At 42.1% G+C, this 4,224-nt stretch overlaps 1 pseudogene across 1 annotated transcript; it reads left to right on the top strand.

Annotated features, from left to right (window-relative positions):
* The first annotated feature begins 3,406 nt into the window (after positions 1–3,406).
* On the top strand, positions 3,407–3,992 carry LOC309829125 (ras-related protein Rab-9A-like; annotated as a pseudogene). The gene has a single exon. The product of its transcript is annotated as a ras-related protein Rab-9A-like (transcript).
* Positions 3,993–4,224: the final 232 nt, after the last annotated feature.

The following is a 4,224-nucleotide window of genomic DNA, read 5'->3' as shown; positions in this document are numbered from 1 at the left end:
GCTGGGCACAGAGTAGGTGCTCAATAAAAACTTGGTGACTGAACAGCCTGGATTCGTATATATTTTATTGTAACTCAAATATTACTGACCTTCACAGTCTATGGCTACAGAGAGGTTCCGTCGATAGCAGTAGCCCAGGGCTTTTCTACTGTGCCCCTTCTGGGTCCTTTAGAACTCTGCAACTCTGCTTGCACACATGCTGTCATTTGTAGAAGTCCCCAAAGAAGAGCTCCTCATGGGACACAGATCAGCCAACGCCAAGGTTCCACCTTGCTCTTCCCCTCCTGCAGTGGTGGCCCTGTGCTGAGATCCAGCACTTGGGGAGCATGGGGCTCCTGCAAGAAGGGTAATGTCCAGCACGGCACACCCACAGTCCTTCCCTGGAAAATAAGCAGTACCCCAAAGGAAGTATAACCTACGGAGATTCAATTCTGCCTCCTAACATTCAATCATCTCACCATTTTTTGTCTGTGTTTTTTGATTTTTTAAAAATTGCCATCTGAGGGCTTCCCTGGTGGCGCAGTGGTTGAGAGTCCACCTGCCGATGCAGGGGACACGGGTTCGTGCCCCGGTCCGGGAAGATTCCACATGCCGCGGAGCGGCTGAGCCCGTGAGCCATGGCCGCTGAGCCTGCGCGTCCGGAGCCTGTGCTCCGCAACAGGAGAGGCCACAGCAGTGAGAGGCCCGTGTACCGCAAAAAAAAAAAAAAAAAAAAAATTGCCATCTGAAAGGTAGAAGAGGGAGGATTACAGGAAGTACCTCTAAGATTATACTAATGGCAAAGAGCATATTTCCTCCCTGAGCTCTCATTTGTGGACTCATTAATGTTTTCCCTCTTAAATTTATTTTTTCTTTCTAAATACATATATGTAAAATGTGTCAGTTATTAGAAATGACATGCATAATTATAATAAAGTCTTAATTTACTTTTGAATCTTGAGAGACAATATTTATTAGCATAATCTGTTTTAAATTTTTTATTTTATGTTGGAGTATAGTTGATTCACAGTGTTGTGTTAGTCTCAGGTGTACAGCAAAGTGATTCAGTTATACATATATCCATTCTTTTTCAGATTCTTTTCCTGTATAGGTTATTACAGAATACTGAGTGAGGTTTCCTGTGCTCTACAGTAGGTCCTTGTTGCTTATCTATTTTGTATATAGTAGTGTATACATTAATCCCAAACTCCTAATTTATCCCTCCCCGCCTCTTTCCCCTTCGATAACCATAAGTTTGTTTTCTAAGTCTGTGAGTCTGTTTCTGTTTTGTAAATAAGTTCATTTGTATCATCTTATTCCACAGATAAGTGATATCATATAATGTTTGTTTTTCTGCATCTGATTACTAGCATATTCTTGAAAATTTAAATTTATTTTGTTGGTTGATGTGAACTGTCCCCTAAAATTATACACTACTAACCCTTTATTTATGAAAGAATTTCATATTCTCAAAATGCCTTTTACCCTTTCTTGGAAAGAGTTTTTATACAACAATGAGGGGTTTTTGAAACTTTTAGGTGATTATTGTATAATTAAAAGCTAATAGTTATTAAAATGGGAACATTTCCATTTGAACAAAGTATTAATGCATTCAGGTCATTGTTGCTTTGATGAGTTTTATGAGTGTCATACTTCTACAATAAGCTGTAGAAGATAAAGTGTCAGCATAGAAGACCCTTGCAAAATAATAAAAATGTGTAATAATAAAAATGTATGATGCCATCCTAGTACAGAAAGTTGCCAGCAAGATTTATTCAACAGATTTTAAAAAATTTTTATATTCATATTTTTAAGTTGTTTTTTATGAGCTACACCTGCACATATGGTCAAACATCTACAGTGCTTATTACAGAGGAAAAAAGAACAGTGCCCTGCCCTATTCCTCTCCCCAGTCGCCTAGTTAATCCTTTTTAGCAGACTATTTTGGTGTTCACCTTCATTTTTTGTAAATAACATGAGTTTGGGGCATTATCCTCTAATTTTACACTGTGGAGAAGGAAGATTTAGCTCTGTTCTCCCTGTTTCCCACCGCACACACACACACACACTCCCCACGCATTCCCATCCCTTCAGTGTAGGCCTAACATCAGGTAAGTATAGGGTTGGTCAAAAAGTTCGTTCAGTTTAAGTAAAAATAAGACACATTTTTCATTTTCACCAAGAACTTTTTTTTTTTTTAACATCTTTATTGGGGTATAATTGCTTTACAATGGTGTGTTAGTTTCTGCTTTATAACAAAGTGAATCAGTCATACATAAACACATGTTCCCATATGTCTTCCCTCTTGCGTCTCCCTCCCTCCCACCCTCCCTATCCCACCCCGCCAAGAACTTTCTTGAGCAACGTATTCATTAACTGAACGAACTTTTTGGCCAATGCAGTACTTGAATATGTTCATTACCATGTGTATGTCCAAGCGACTTACACCATGAGGTAAACCATGATTAATTTTACTTCTCATACAGGTTTTCCTTCATATTTAAATTTTTTTTCTTTTTTTTAAAAAAATTTATTTATTTTTGGCTGTGTTGGGTCTTGGTTGCTGTGCGGGCTTTCACTAGTTGCAGCGAGCGGTGGCTACTCTGGTTGTGGCTCATGTACTTCTCATTGCGGTGACTTCTCTTGTTGTGGAGCACGGGCTCTAGGTGCGCGGGCTTCAGTAGTTGTGGCTCACAGGCTCTAGAGCACAGGCTCAGTAGTTGTGGCGCACGGGCTTAGTTGCTCTGCGGCATGTGGGATCTTCCCAGACCAGGGCTCGAACCCGTGTGCCCTGCGTTGGCAGGCGGATTCTTAACCACTGGGCCACCAGGGAAGTCCCTTCCTTCATATTTTGATGTCTGAAAACAATCTTGTACACGCCTTGTCTTAATATACCTCCAATTAGTCACTATTATCGTTGTTCTACGGACTCAATGCTTCCTTCTGCTTCTCACACGTTCATCAGTGCCCCTTCTTATGGCTGCCTCTTGCATCCCCGCACCGCCCCCCCACTTCCTCCTGGGTTTAACTTCCCTCTTCCTGAGAGGGAAATGTGAGGAGATCTCTCAGCAAAGGTTTGTGGTAAACTACCTTTTTTTCTCTGTGAATTTCATTTCCTCCTCATTCTGGAGCTAGAATTTAACTGAGAACGGAAATTTAGTTTAATGGCAATTCTTTCAGAAGTTCGAGGGTCAGCAGTGCCACCGACGTGTCCTGCCTGCCGGGTCCTTGACCGGACAGGAGCTCCCAGGCTTCCTCCGTGTGGCCGCGAGAAACTCCCTGCACTCCTATAATGAGCCCGGCACAGTAGTCAACCGCTTTCCCTGTTGTCCGTGTCCAGGTGAATCTTCCAGACAGTCCTAGAGATAATGATGATGTTTGAACTGAACAATTAAAGGTTCTGAAATCAGAGATCTTGAGATTAATAATGGCAGGAAAATCATCGCTTTTTAAAGTAATTCTCCTTGGAGATGGTGGAGTTGGAAGAGTTCTCGAATGAACAGATACGTGACTAATAAGTTTGATACCCAGCTCTTCCATACAATAGGTGTGGAATTTTTAAGTAAAGATTTGGAGGTGGTTGGACATTTTGTTACCATGCAGATTTGGGACACGTCCGGTCAAGAGCGATTCAGAAGCCTAAGGACGCCATTTTACAGAGGTTCTGACTGTTGCCTGCGTTGATGATTCTCAAAGCTTCCAGAACTTGAGTAACTGGAAAAAAGAATTCATATGCGGAAGTGAAAGAGCCCGAAAGCTTTCCTTTTGTGATTTTGGGTAACAAGGTTGACATCAGAGAGCGGCAGCTGTCTGCAGAAGAAGCACAAGCCTGGTGCAGGGACAACGGCGACTATTCTTACTTTGCAACAAGTGCAAAAGATGCCACGAATGTCGCAGCGGCCTTTGAGGAAGCAGTTCGGAGAGTGCTTGCTACCAAGGATAGGTCAGATCACTTGATGCAGACAGACACGGTCAGTCTGCATCGAAAGCCCAAGCCCAGCTCCTCTTACTAGTGAAGTTAGAGAGGTTGCCTGTGCGATCTAACCAGCTCACATACATGCACAGATAAGCACAGGGTGGAGAAGAGAATTAGCGTTTGCAGCAATGGATCATGTACTCATGAAATTAAACTAACCATATTGCTGCCTTGTTGGTGGGAGAAGGGACACATCCACTCACAGGAGAAGCTACTTACTCAGTAATGGCACCTTACCTTTATAAATTGTTAACGGTTGTCTAATAATG

This window comes from Grampus griseus (genome assembly GCF_964374135.1).
Source record: "Grampus griseus genome assembly, chromosome: 10".
Lineage (NCBI taxonomy): Eukaryota > Metazoa > Chordata > Mammalia > Artiodactyla > Delphinidae > Grampus > Grampus griseus.
The sequence above is the reverse complement of the archived record's forward strand: the minus strand, read 5'-3'. Positions and strand labels throughout refer to the sequence as shown.